The sequence below is a fragment of the Protopterus annectens genome, chromosome 5.part0 (genome assembly GCF_019279795.1).
Source record: "Protopterus annectens isolate FY-2018-M chromosome 5.part0, PAN1.0, whole genome shotgun sequence".
NCBI classification, from domain to species: Eukaryota; Metazoa; Chordata; order Ceratodontiformes; family Protopteridae; genus Protopterus; species Protopterus annectens.
In genome coordinates, this window is record NC_056735.1 from 245,939,095 (window position 1) to 245,954,666 (window position 15,572).

Consider the following 15,572-nt stretch of genomic DNA (forward strand, 5'->3'; position numbering starts at 1 on the left):
AACACTGAAAGACGAAAGCAAACCTAAGGGTTGTGAAGGGAATCCAGAGCAAGGTAGGAATTATGAAGTGCTCGCAGCGTATGTCACATAAAGCTGCACAAGTGTGGGTAGAGCACCGCTCTCCACACCAGAGGCAGGGCTATACCAGTGGCCATAACATCACTGAAGTGCTACGTCAACATTGTAAACAGACGGAATGTAGGACATGTTGCGACCACCTACACTTGTAACCCGCAAATTGTTCATAAGCCATAACACCAGGAAAGGCATGTATGTGCAAATATGAATGGATGGTGAGCCTGTGAATACATGAGGCGGTACAAAATGTGTGTAGGGCCCCAACGCTCATTATAGGGCAATGTGTAAAGGTGTATCAGGTGTATAATGTCTGTTATGCAGGGAAACTCAACATGGGTGTGCAGGAGAAACCATGGATATGCGAGTATGGACACAGGAGTGATAGGGTATGTTGCGCCGGGTGCAATGGAGCGGCTCGTGGAGGTCAGCTAGTACTAGGGTTACCACCTTTTCAAATGCTCAAAGTGGGATATTTACTGTAGAAATGTCAGATTAGCAGGATAAAACATACCCATGACCAGTACAAATGATAGAACTTCACCTTTCTGCCAAAATAAAAGCTTATTCGTGTAGCATTTGAGTTGTTTATGCTATTTCATATAACATTTAGGTGTTTCAGAGAAAAAAAACTGTCTTATGAAACTATGAAAGAAAACTTAGGAAATATTTTCGTACAATAATCTCAGGACATCTGCCATTTTTTCAGTTTTTTCACAGGACACAACTGCCCAAATAGGGAATGTCCCTCACAAAGTGGGACAGGTGGTAACCCTAGCTAGAACATAGTTCCGATTACCAGATAGAGCGTTGTTTGTGTGGAGACATGCGTGAATGGGCATATCATTGTCGGACATTGTGCGTCAGGTCTGGCAGCACGACACGTAAAACCTATACGCCACCAATGAGCGGAACGGAGTTCTGCTGTGACAACCCCAAACCGGGAAAAGCAGAAAGACACAACTACATGAAGACAACAATTTGTCGACGTACAGTCACAGTAACACAAACACACATCCTATCAACAGTAATAATATGAATGTGTACAGAAACAAACACAGTAGCAGGAATAATAGGCTGCGCATACGAGGAATAGGTCGAATGACACTATCACAACCCAGCTAGCAGTGGCACTCCAGACATGAAAAACCTGCGACATCTGTCCGCTGCATAACGTACAATATACTGAGCACAAGTTCACCAGAGTGAAGTGTCGGTGTCAGAATGACTAAGGCAATAGTATGCTGTTGAAGCAGGGATAAAACCAATACGCATGTGTAAGTGCCCATGTCCGGGAAATGTATAGGTAAACGGACACACAGATGTATATATAGATAAAAACGTATATATACACATAGCTATAATGATTTACATACACACATATATATCCATATGGACATGTATATATATATATATATATATATATATATATATATATATATATATATATATATATATATATATATATATATATAGCTATGTATACACACACACAAGGATATACTACGGATATATATAGACAACAGGTAGTGATATATACACATACACACAAAACAAACTATATGTCAATGTAGATATACACATTCACATAAATAGGTTACTTCACAGCAATTAGGGGTAACATATTTACAACCCGGGCATTTGTGACTGGGAGGTCCAATAAAGAAACGTTGTACCCCCCCCCACATCGCCCAGCTAGGCCGGACAGACCTACAGACAGGCAATACAGATCAATACACTGCCGCTGTCCAAAACACCGGTAGGAAAGGACCAGTGGCAGAGTTCTGCAAGGTTTACACTTTAAACATGGATAACGGTGTCCCTTGCGGGACCCCAAAAGGTCAGGTATGAAATAATCTGCCGACACTAATACAAGCAGGATGTAGGTGTACATGGAACAGTAGGTTGTGCCAGTGTGATAATACATGATTGACAAAACGTACGACATGTGTCCCGAGATGGGGAGAGTGGGCATTGTGTAGGGGTGTGCTCATACCCCAGCTGCACTCGCAGTAAGTATTTGTCACGACGGCTGTAGAGGGGTGCCAGGTAGGTGGACCATGGGTATGCATTAATGGGCTTAAGTGTGCAGGTGCTGGTTGGCAGAGATGTAGTAGGCCCGCCCAGTGGAAGTCATTAATATTCCTGTGTGGGCATAGCATATGCCTACACCTCCCAAACCTGAAGAGCACATCTACCGAATAGTTTGTAAACCATCAGGGAATACATAGAGACCTACACAGTGCCATGTACCCGAATAGCATGGACATCCATAGTTATTTATCAGAATGTAACAAAGTCCATAGAAACACTGCCAGAACTACTGATATTAGGTGAACAGGTGGCGGAATACAGGTAATGACAGATGACAACATGTATGAGTCATAAGCAGCATGTACCTCGACAAACGTGAATGAATACATATGTTCTGTGACTGTGAATGTGTCTGGTTAATAGAACCAATCATCTAAATGTGTCCCGCAGGGTATTATGCATTGTTCCTGATACGGTGTTCAGTCACACCCATTGGTATGTGAATTCTGCTACTGACGGAAAGTGCATAAGTTGTTGACCACTTCAGGTAGATGATAGCATAATAGAAGAGGTTAAACACCCATACGCCTGCAAGGGACACACCCGTCTGGGCAGTTGTGTCTTGCAAAATGACAGTTATGGCACATGGCCTGTGCATACCTCTCAACTGTCCCTGATTTCCACGGATGTCCCTGATTTCGACCCACATTTTAACTCTGTCCCTCTTAATCCTTCCTAAAACTAGTGACTTTTGGAGGAAAGGTGGTGAATTACACTTAATGAATAATGGCAATAATTAAGAGTTACAAACTTCTTTTACTTCAGAAAATTTGTATTAATTCATATGCTCTGATTCTGTCAATGTATCAAGTTAATAGCAGTAATATTTTAAAAGTGTCCCTGATTGTCCCTGTTTGTTCCTGACTTGTCCCTGATTCTGTTGAAATTTGTCCCCAATTGGTTGAGAGGTCTGGGCCTGTGAGTTCGGGAATGGAGGCTATATAGTGTGTAGTGGTGTCAGACATCCATTTGTTGTATCAGTAACAGCTACATGTAATAGGAAACAGTATTATCAATTATAATGCTACATGAATAACCTTAACGTATGCAAACCGTGGAGGTCGTCTGTGTACTACTGGCTGTGGCTCAGATCTCTCAACCAATTGGGGACAAATTTCAACAGAATCACGGACAAGTCAAGAAAACACAAGGACAATCAGGGACACATTTAAAATATTAGAGTTATTAACTGGAAACATTGACAGAATCAGAGCATATGAATTAATACACATTTTCTGAAGTTAAAGAAGTTTGTAACTCTTACTTATTGTCATTATTCATTAAGTGTAATTCACCACCTTTCCTCCAAACGTCATTAGTTTTAGGAGGGATTAAGAGGGACAGAGTTAAAATATGATCCAAAATCAGGGACGGCCCTGAAAATCAGGGACAGTTGAGAGGTATGCTGTGGGTATGTGTTGCCTCGACACATGTGATAGCTCTACATATAGGGTCTATAGGGCTGCCACCAGTCTGAACGGCCAAAGTGGAACCTGGTCTGTAGAACTGTCAGATGTACCAGGGCAGAACATACTTACAGCCATGCATAGTACAGAAATATACATATCGGAGCAAATCCTAGCATAGTCTAGCAGCAGTATAGTTGCTTATGCTACTACATATAACATATCGACATGTCAGGTATACAAGACCTGTAACAAGCAACCAGTACAGACACCTACAACATAAGAAGGTCCCCTAATCAGGACAGTTGCAATGGCTAGGGTATTGTCCATACCACTCAACTGTCCCTGAATGTTAGGTACGTCCCTGAGTTTGACTGAAAATCTAACTGTGTCCCTCTTAATCCCTCCTAAATGTAGTGGCTGTTGAAGGAAAGGTGGAGAATTACACTTACTGACTAATGACAATAAGTAAGAGTTATATACAACTGTTACGTCAGAATATGTGTATTATGTCATATGCTCTGATTCTGTCAATGTGTCAAGTTAATAGCACTACTTTTGTAAATGTGTCCCTGTTTTTCATGACCTGTCCCTGATTCTGCAGAAATGTGTCCCCGATTGGTGGAGAGTTCTGGTATTGTCACATGTGATGTGTGATGAGGGACTGTCCCATGCAAAGTGGGAAAGGTGTCACTCCTACAGTCTCCCATCGTGCAATCTGAAAGGTGGTCAACGTGCAGTTGGTATGTGGTAGCATGACTCATCAGACAGCTGCATTAACAAACTCTAGTCACATGTCAGCATTGCATAGTATCGGTTCCCATGTATCAGGCAGATGGGAGCAGATCATATGAGGAACACGCATATAATATGATTACGTCACTGGACAGGCCGCCAAGTCCGTACAGTCGAACGGCTGCCGTCGCAAAATGGTTACACATACCTGATACTGTAGTCATGTAGTCCAATGTAATACCCATCACAAGGGATCGCACACACCCAGCGTGAGTGACAAATGTATGCAGAAATGTCGGAGAGCGAGCGGCTGTAAACATGTTTGTCTGCCAGTATGCCAGTAGTGCCCTGTCAAAAAAATGTGGAGTATAAACGTGTATAAGGTGCTGTGACCAGAGGTCAGCAGTGCTTAACACTGTGCAAACCCATGCACAACAGCTCCCACCTGCTGGACTGTGCCTTACCCGGTTTGTATCCAAAGGCGTCGGCCTGTCCGCAAGCAAAGAACCGCCTTATACACGTGATGGTAGACGTACCCTGCACACATAGCTCATGTGAATGAAAATAGACCATGGCATATGTACAGACAATGGACCACAAACACCATACAGTGCAGACATCCAACAGTATAGCAATGTACTGGCAGATATGTCCAGACCACTGGTGTGTGCATGCCTGGCCGTCCTGTGTTTCAGTGTGTGAGCATGCCCAGTATGACTGTTGCGCATGTTGTAGACTGACAATACTGTCATGTGTGTGAGCATGCAAAGTATGGTCAACTGTATTGCATGTGTCACATGTCCAGATAGTACTGTGTTGCTGACCCCTCCATTCTATACAGACAGGTGACATGCTGTGTCTGCAAGGCAGCTAATGGTCATGTGGCATTGACAGTTGCTACATGTCTGTATAGCGTGGGGGGACATGCAACCACAGTCCTACACAGCACCGTGGGTGGTGCACATGACTCTCACATGTGTAGGTGTGATGGGGGCACAGCCAACAGTTGTACACATCTGCCACTACTGTACTGGTCTGCCGGGTACTCCATGTCAGTGTGTGGACCTACCTAAATTCCTGGTAGGAGGGATACCAGGGTACGTCAATTCCCAGCATTAATTACCAGCACAGTGGTGTTGGACGTCCTATTACACATCCTACATCAAACAGCCAGGCCTGCTGTCATCTGTGTGTGTCATACGGGGTTGGGGTCAGTCATTGGGCATATCCATAGGCCATTGTATATCATTTGTCTGTATTGGTCCACATCTGTCCAGCTGCATGGAACGTGTGTGGGCTGTACAAACACACATGATGGTCAGCCCATAATCTGCAGTGGGTAGGACACCCTGTGTACTACAGGCTACCATTGTGACCCCTGTATGTGCTACAGAGGTCATGGTGCCACTATGGATGTGTACTGTCTGCTGCCCTAACATTTGGCCACCACAGTCACTTGTATGCTCACATACATACCAGAGCAATGGGTAAGTACACATTCTAATACAACCACCACTTGTTAGGTCAATAGACATACCCTGGTTGTGTTACAGACTTGAGGACAGTGCTGGAGTGCTGCCTATGTCGGATGCACACAGTGCACCTCCCATACATGGCCGAGCACAGGTACTGTCATGTTTGGCATCCATTGTACTGTGTGCAGGTCAGTGAGGGGAAATCCGTGGGTACCTACTGTGTCAGTGCATATGCCGTGTGTTGCCTCTTTGCCAAGGGCAGGTCATACTGTGCACGGGCTGTCGACGACTGCCCTACACAGGTAGTTCCTTCACCAAGACACACTTTGCCTGTACAGGCCTTGTCAGTGGTGTTGGGCTGTGTGGCCCTGCCCCATGCTGTTTCTGCTGCAACTGTTACTGCAGGCTAACATTGTGTAGCATAGCAAATAACATAACAACATGTATGCATGTAGCTTGTGAATACTGCAGAGCCCCTACAGATATGTCTGGATACCAGAACTGTGAACCGAGCATCCCAAACACATGCACATGTATATGTCTTGCCTGTGCATCCGCATCAGTATGGTGTGAATGTTCAGGTGTGTGTGTATTGCTGATGGGTGTTATAAGCCACTACACCAGTGTTTACCTAGCATCCCCCACTGGGAGACTGTAGGGGATGTCCACATAGACATTGGTGTGCTACAGCAGTGTCAGATGCCATATATCGGACACATCACAGCTTCCAGGGCAGACAGCACACACATTCAATCTCATGTTCTGGCCATCGCATAGGGCCTAGCTGTTGGAGGGTATGCCCCTGCACTGACTGTAGGCCCTACCCTGCTCCCCAGGTGCTGCTACGTGTGCAGGCTACAGCACCCAGTACCCCAGGGTACTCCTCCATGTGGTGGAACAGATTCATATTGCTGGTCCACTAATCACGTATGTGGAGGACCTGTATGTGCTCACTAGCATGTGTTGACATGGCAACTGTGAAGTGGTGCAATACTCTGGATGCAGATGCCTGTGAGATACCCATGATATCCCCAGTTGTGCTGTGTGAGGTACCTGTGGCTAGTACACCTAGGACAACACATCCCATGGTATCCACTGTGATGCGTTCCCCTCGGCCTGTGTGATGTGTTAGGCACAGGTCAACAGGCTGCAGTAGGAGGTCTCTGTCCACCCCATAGTGCTCCAACATCCCCAGCCCATGTAGACCCTGGTAAGTCACCCTTGGTCAATAAAGTCTTATGTCACCCCAGTAAGGGTTGTTCAGCAGCATACACATCCGCACTGCCCCAGCCCCCTGCACATGTTGGTATATGTTGCCTGCTGCAGCCCATGTCATTTGGTTGGACTGTGTCGTGAAATGTCCCTGCAGGTATACACCGGTGGTGTAGAGTGTGGATGAAACATGTACGTATGCTGCTTGCTCGCATTAGTGTATTGTTCATGTGCAGGCTGGCCATGTCATCAATTGATTGTGCTGATCAACACCTGTTTGTGCAGCCTGGACACCCTGACAACCCCACCACTGCTGTCATCCCTCCCAATGTCACCAGGCAGGTATAGACACACCCCTAGCTTAGGTTTGCTAAGGCAGGAGCACTCCCGAGGCAAAGTTCTGCAATGTACGTACAGTATGCCTGACCCCCCTCCCATGCTATCAACTATATGCGAGACCTGCACCTGGCTGACTACACACATACACTCCAGGGACCAGCAGCACACCCTGGTGATAAATGTGATGCACCATAGTCAACCTCATCTGCATAGTATATTCTTCTAATGAATAGTTATATGACCCATACCGAACCTCCAACATATTAACCACTGCTCAGTGTCGCTCAGATCCACACACAACTGGCAACAGGTGCCTTACCATCACCATATTTGATGTCCCATTGTCTTCTCAGCAACAAAATAATTGGTGTTGACATGACAACAACCCGTGGCCCTGCACACCACAAACGATGTACATTAACACCACGTCATGGCAGATATACATAGATCCGAGGTTATCACGTACAGATCATCCGGCACAAATAGTCAATAGTGCTGAGGTCCCCAGACATATGTTCTCATCTCTGTCCACCTCTACATCTACATATATCACATATAATATTTGTAGACATATATACATGGACATATATATATATATATATATATATATATATATATATATATATATATATATATGTATATATACATACACACATATACATGTACACATATGTAGATATGGTATTTATGTCACAACAGCGAACCACATGACAGCAATGCATTAGACAGGAATGGAAAGGAAACCACATGTGCCACCTGCATCATGTAGTGTTGTCAATATCAAGGCACGTGTGTTATGTTGCGTCACATGGGTCAGACCGTAGCAAGGGTAAGAGTAGTGATGCTGACAGTTACTCACCAGACCTATTGGCAACTGTATGTGTTGACAACCCAGTGTCTAGGCAGAATATGCGGGCTGTGGACATTAAATAGGTCAGCAACAAAACAAACTGGACACATCCTGCAGCTAGCCACCCACAGATACCAACACATATGGTATAACTGCCAAACACACACCTGCCATGCCCTGGAATCAAGCATCTACCTGTCTAGTCTACCACACTACAGCATTATGCAGTAACAGAATGCGCTACCGAGTTCAGGCATCACCACACTCCCACAGGCATACTTCTAGGCGCATGACATCATCCGCAAAGGCAAAGATGCCGATAGGAAATGTATGTGGTGTGAGCCATCTAAAAGCATTACTCTGTCCCCAGGCAGCTGGAAACACACACACACACACACACACACACACACACACACACACACACACACACACACACACACACACACACACACACACACACACCTGGCAGGGCTGAGAGTCAAACGTACACCTAACTACCTTATCACACTATAGCATTATGCAGTTACAGAATGCGCTACCGAGATTACTGAACACAGCACTCCCAGAGGCATACTTCTAGGTGGGTGACATCATTCGCAAAGGCAGAGACGCTGATAGGGAATGTATGTGGCGTGAGCCATCTAAAAGCATTACTCTGTCCCCAGGCAGCTGGAAACACACACACACACACACACACACACACACCTGGTAGGGCTGGGAGTTGAACATACACCTAACTACCTTATCACACTACAGCATTACGCAGTTACAGAACGCGCTACCGAGATTACTGAACACAGCACTCCTAGAGGCATACTTCTAGGTGGGTGACATCATCCACAAAGGCCGAGACGCCGATAGGGAATGTATGTGGTGTGAGCCATCTAAAAGCATTACTCTGTCCCCAGGCAGCTGGATACACACACACAGGCACACACCTGGCAGGGCTGGGAGTCAAACATACACCTAACTACCTTATCACACTACAGCATTACGCAGTTACAGAATGCGCTACAGAGATTACTGAACACAGCACTCCCAGAGGCATACTTTTAGGTGGGTGACATCATCCGCAAAGGCAGAGACGCTGATAGGGAATGTATGTGATGTGAGCCATTTAAAAGCATTACTCTGTCCCCAGGCAGCTGGAAACACACACACACACACACACACACACACACACACACACACACACACACACACACACACACACAGGCACACACCTGGCAGGGCTGGGAGTCGAACATACACCTAACTACCTTATCACACTACAGCATTACGCAGTTACACAATGCGCTACCAAGATTACTGAACACAGCACTCCCAGAGGCATACTTCTAGGTGGGTGACATCACCCACAAAGGCAGAGACACCGATAGGGAATGTATAGAGCGTGAGCAGTCTGCAAGCATATTACTGTCCCAAGGTAGATGTAGACACACACACGGCAGTGGTATGATTGGGGCAACTGAATATCTATGGAGCACTACAACAACACTACATGCATATGGGATGCGCCACAGACAGTACACCCTTCAAGACAGTCAACCAGTGTGTTCAATGTAGGCATCCATCGTGATGTTGTAAATGGACATTTGTTGCCTGGATGACCACCATCGCTATACAGGATGTCAATGGCCATGCCCATACACAGAGGCACATCACCGACACAAGGTGTCACTGGGCATGCCCACATGCTTAGTATCACATGTCCGTTTGGAATGTACTGTGTGTCCATCTACACAACGGCGTATTAGGCATGCTCACACACTTAGCAGTTGCAAAGGGCCATCTTGCATGCACACAGATTCTAAACACAGAAGGGCGCAGTTTGGAATGTACTGTGTGTCCATCTACACAATGGCATACTGGGCATGCTCACACACTTAGCAGTTGCAAAGGGCCATCTTGCATGCACACGGATTCTAAACACAGAAGGGCGCAGTTTGGAATGTACTGTGTGTCCATCTACACAATGGCGTACTGGGCATGCTCACACACTTAGCATTTGCAAAGGGCCATCTTGCGTGCAAATGGATTCTAAACACGGAAGGGCACAGTATGGTGTTACTGTCCCCACGTACATGAAGGCCACTCACATGTACTGACCAGTACACACTCAGGAGCCATCACAGATGTCTCAGGTGCAGATCACAGAGGTATACACCGCAGTCTACAATGTAGCCCTCAGACATCACCATGTCGTTGGACCAGCAATACACAGCCATACATTACCACAACACTGTGTGACTCATGACCAGTGGACTGTACATAGGTCTACAGCAACTGTGCAGACTGCACATGTACTGGCAGGGTTCAATCATATGTTATGCATTGCAATGATACCACTGTAATAACCAGGTTGGCTCTACACATACCAGGGGCCCTGGGTCTTACACAGCTGTGACAGATGACTGTCGCTGTACACCCAAGAACACACATGTTTGGATATGACATGTATGTAATCTCAGTGGATATGTGCATGGACCACACACACAACACATATGTACATAGCATAGCTTTTGCTGTCCTCCATGCAGACAAGTGGCAACAGCAATCACATGCATGCAAATGGAAGGTGGGTCCATGGCTGTTGAATGCTAACAGTAAATGAGGTAGCAATGTTGACCGAGGACACATTCCCTCTGTATTAGTTGCCCATGACACCCATCATATCATACAACAGTCCATGTGTTATGTATGTCATCACACATGTCCACCAATTGTAATGCATACAAACATGGCTACATGACAGGCATGTAGGACCAACACACATGTACAACTTGTAGTGCGCATGCAGCTACCATGAATGTGCAGTAGCTGATGTATGTAACTCATCTGTGCCTAACTACAACATGCAGTTGCAATGCAGCCCCATCATTGACACCTGTATATGGTGACATACTGACAGTACGGTAGGATGTACATCAGGTATGGATGGATGTGTACATAAAGTGGTGATCCACCTGTGCAGATGGATGTTTGCCGGGGACGGTTCACAGGTGTGTCACACGCCATCCTACTATTACATGTGCAAACAGTACGCTATGTTACTGTTACTTGACGGTGAAGACATAAAACCTACACAGCGGTCAGGTGTTACTGACTGTACATCACTTGACACCTGTAATACTTACATCCTTCTGTGTGCATATAGTAGCACAATTGCCGGATGTAGCGTTGATAAACATAATGCGGCCAATACTGCTGCATGTCTGTCAGACGTATCTTCATATAGCAGGTGTATCATTCACAGTACTGCCATGTGTGTTTGCATGTGTTACCAGATATGCCACATATGGTGGGGAATACATCCCAATTGTTACACACCCCTGTACACTGTTGTAGAGATCTGTACATACTGCAGTGTGGAAAGCATGACGTAGGCAGGGGTGGTGTGTGTATCACACACATCAGCTATCCGTATGTGTATGACATTTGTGGTCTCCACAGTGTGTGTGTGTGTGTGTGTGTGTGTGTGTGTGTGTGTGTGTGTGTGTGTGTGTGTGTATGTATGGCTGTCTGGTGCATGGAGTGAGGGTGTATGCTACCATACAGAACACACAGGATCCCTAACCCCTCATGGTGATGCAGTCTGCTACCCTGTTGATGCCATTGGTCTCAGCCGTACTGGCTACCTGTACATGTTCTTACTCTGTGTCACATCGTGTGGGTGCACAGTACTGTGCGGGTGATGACCACATAGGCAGGGGTTCTCACCTCAACACTATGGGGTGTGCGTTATAGTGTTGTTGACCCCGTGAGTGTGGGCATGTTCCTGTAATGTGACAGGGTAATACTGCTACACAGTGAGGCCTCATGCTATCAAGTGGCCTCTAATGTTATCATCGGCCAACCGCTGTGTACAACTCATGCACCATGTCAACATACCTGTGATATGACTTGGTATGGATGTCATGTCTCTAGCCACTGTAGCCTATTAAACTGCCCACATGCTTCTGGATCAGTATATGTCTGGACATCTGTGATATGCTAGACTTTCCGACAGTCAGGTTGAGGCTATGTGCCTGTGAGTACTCCACAGTTACACATGGGAGACTGCAAACACTGCTACCTGTAGGCACATGCAAGTAGACCATAAGGAGGGAACCAGGGCATTATTACCAACATGCTGTTACTGTTGTTACCGAGACACATACTGTGAACATATAACAATGCCTGCTAAACCTGTACTACATGGTATGTCTGGTGCATGTTAACAGTGCACAACTAATGTAATATACACTTCTCTCACTATTCTGTTCACCCTGTGCATCAGACCATTTGAGCATGTCCCTGCACCGATGGTGTGGATGACAGGATGCGGCACAGGCTTCATCATATGCACAGGGTGATAATGTTTGCCAGGGGCATAGGCTGCACCAATGGATGACATCATGTGTGTGGGTAAGGGCCGGTGATATGATTGGACATGTCAGTTCAGTATGCATATGGGTGTTGTGGTGCCCTACAGATGTGTTTGCTGTGTGTGTGTATTTGTGTACACAGTTCTGCCTTTTGTGAGGCCTACACAGGGGTATTATTGACAGCTCCAGATTGTACAGACCAGGTTGTACAGCTCACTGTGTCCGACCATGGCCACATGACCTGTGCCTGCCAGGGGTTGCACGGGCACTACCAGGTGGAGGTACAGATTGACTACTGTCCGACGACACATGTCCACTGGAACCGTGTCCCTGCTGGGAACGTCCAGGGCCACGTCCATGTGGCCTGCTGTGTCCAGGTGTGGACAGCACAGCACCAGCTGCACTGCTACTGCTACCGGCACTATGGGAGCGGGCATGTGAGGTGGCACGCTCATGTTGACCTGCACTGGGTGGTGTAGCTGGCCTACGTCCACATGGCCTATGCCTCACTCCTACCAGATGTTCCAGCACAGACAGCTCACGCTCGCAGATTGCCATGCCACAGTCAAGGATTCCGACCATGTCACCCAATCGCCTGTCCAAAACATCAGCAATCTGCTGTTGAGCATTTGCCAATGCCTGGATGTTGTCATTTAGGGTATGGATAGCAGCCCTCTGCAGCCTCTGCCCTTCTCTGTTCTGTCATTCAGCAAATGCCTGTGCTGCCATTACAGTCTTGAACATGCATCTGGTGATACCAGCTTCTGCGCTCTGTCCTGCAGGTGCATGTCTGCCAGAGGTTGTCCTACAAGCAGCACCGGCCACATGCCTGTGTGGCACATCTGCAGTCATTACACTGACACCATGGTGTGGAGACACACCTTCTGTAGCCACCACACGTTTCTGTTCCATACTGACTGCCCTTCCTCTATGGCCACTGGTGATGCAGTATGTGTTGGCAGCAGAACTGTGTGTGGGGAAGAGGGGGACATAGCTGGGATGGCAACCATTGCACAGATTCTGCCCCTGACAACCCTGCCTGTACCTCATGCATATGTTCATCACTGCTAGTATCTGTGGGGACACTAATATCAGATGGACCGCAGGAGGGTAATGCACCTACATCACCTGTGAATGCAAAGAAAGACTCTAAATTACAATAGACACGCACAGACACACACACAGACACACACACACAGACACCCACACACAACATGCATGTGATTTGACAGACAGCATGCAGCTCAGACATTAATAGTGTTAGTTAGGATACCTCCCTGGGGTGCGCTCTACAGCAAGCAGGTGTCATATTAGTAGCCATGCAGTTCACACAATCATGGTAGTATGCATGCATCCCTGTGATACACCATGTGGACCAGAACAGGATAACAGTACACATGGCTGACGTGACCTTGACATGTAATCTGCTGATGTGTACATTAACATGCATACATGTCTGACACAATGGTGTCCTGACACATGTACAGTGTCGTAATGGGCATCACATTGCGGTGTTGTCTGTATGCCCTACAGATAGAATGCATGTTTAGCAAATGTGCATGAGCATGGAAGGGTAGTATGAGCCGTCTACATTGCTAGACAGTGTGAGGTACAGACACTGTGCCATTGCAGGGTATCATGAGGCGTCTATATTGCTATACAGTGCATAATATGTACACATTGCATAGCCATAACTGCATGCATACCCATGGCATAACTGTGGATGGTGACCCACGATGCTGAGGTGTATACACAACAAACCATGGTGTGTCATGTGACAGGTCACTGGAGGACATACAGATGACACCCCTGCACAACTACTACAGAGTCTTAGCTGCCAGGCAACCATGTCCACACATAGCAGACTTGTCATTTCACCATGTCCCACATGACATTGTTGTACCACACACATGAGGTGCACAGCTAATGGTGATGTCCTACAGCAGCAAGAAAAATGTACAGTATCTCTGGCCTGATGTGGTGTCAATGTCTGTGGAAGCTGTAGAGGTGAATACTGTCATGCTATGACACAGTTGTGATGTTCAACACATCTTATATGGTAGACTTCAGTGACACCTCCACTAGCTGTGCACAGGCTTTTAGGATGTCCAGTGTACCACATCAACTATATAATCAGTCAACTAAGGCTATAATTGGACCATGTGTGGACAATGTGCAACAGGGTGTATACACATCACATCTACTGTGTGGCTTCGTGTCTCAGGCCATCCCCCATGGCTATATGTGCACATGTGTTGGCCAAATGTGTGTGATGGCCATCAATCTCACATGTCTGTGTTGTCCCATATGACATACACCCATAGATGTTGGATATGTCACCATCCACAGGGCTATGCAGACAATGGGTTGTATGTTTGGTATGTGAGGTATGGGTTATGGGATAGTGTGACAATATTGCAGCCAGAACACTATGTGTCTCGGACATGTCAGATGGCACATCACAATGTGTGCACCCATTGCAGGGGCATATAAAACAATGGTGACTCCTGTGGACTGCCCATATCACAGCTCACTGTGTGGTACTGTTTGAGTACCACACGTGTTGTTCCAATATATAGTACATACGCTTACATTGTACAACACCTCCACCATTATGCACAGCTGTCCACACATGTAGCAATGACAAATACTGTGGTATCATGTTGGTGTATCATTTCATTTGTATATATTGCACGTGGGTGGCCAGTGTGAATGATGGGTGATGCGACCTGTATATCGTGACTGGACCGAACATCATGTGTACAGGTGTTAACTGGTCACATGGCGAATAGATCTATGCTTTATCATGCCTGATACTGATGACAGTCTCACCTGCAATGGACTGATGTCTGTGCGGCACGCAAGAGGTACCTGTATAGGGGTGACACAGCAGTTTGAACATTATCCATGACTGTATGACAGCCACAGGGTGCATTGTGCATGTTAACACATTCGCCTGTACAATAGCATATAGTATGCACATGTGCGCATACACAGTGTAGCATACTGTAGTATGCAC